Here is a 613-nt window from a genome sequence, read left to right on the forward strand (position 1 = left end):
GGCAGGATCTGACATGCTGAATATCTCAAAACCCACTCTCTATCACACACACACACGTATGTTTCATCAAACACACACACTTCTGTGCAGATAAGCAGCTCGTATCAGCAATCTCCTCACCACTGAAAGCGGACACTTATCTGTCCATTTCTCAGTTGAAGGTTCCTGAGGGCATGTTACATCTTGCGAGACAGATGAGATGCTAAAGGTTTGTGTAGTTAAACTTTGCAGGCCTGTTGCTAGACAGCCTGGAACTGGAGATAAGAGACAGTCGAGACGAGAGAAGCCGTTCACCTGCGCTTTAAATGATCAGATATATTCAAACCACAATTACTGCATTTAATTGGGCTCATTAAAATAGTTCTGTTGATTCAACTCTCTCTCTCTCTCTATATATATATAAATTATCCTTCTCAGTATTTATACGCATACACAAGACATTTCAGATAATTTCTTATAACTGACATCAATAAGCAGCGGCACAGATCATACACTTCAGTTAATATATTTACTGCACTAAAATAACTGGAATTTAGCTTGAAACATCACATTTGGCTGCTGAAAAATTAGCTTTGCCATCACAGGAATAAATTACACTTTAAAATATATTAAA

This window comes from Sinocyclocheilus grahami, unplaced genomic scaffold (genome assembly GCF_001515645.1).
Source record: "Sinocyclocheilus grahami isolate Dianchi unplaced genomic scaffold, SAMN03320097.WGS_v1.1 scaffold330.1, whole genome shotgun sequence".
Classification (NCBI taxonomy): domain Eukaryota; kingdom Metazoa; phylum Chordata; class Actinopteri; order Cypriniformes; family Cyprinidae; genus Sinocyclocheilus; species Sinocyclocheilus grahami.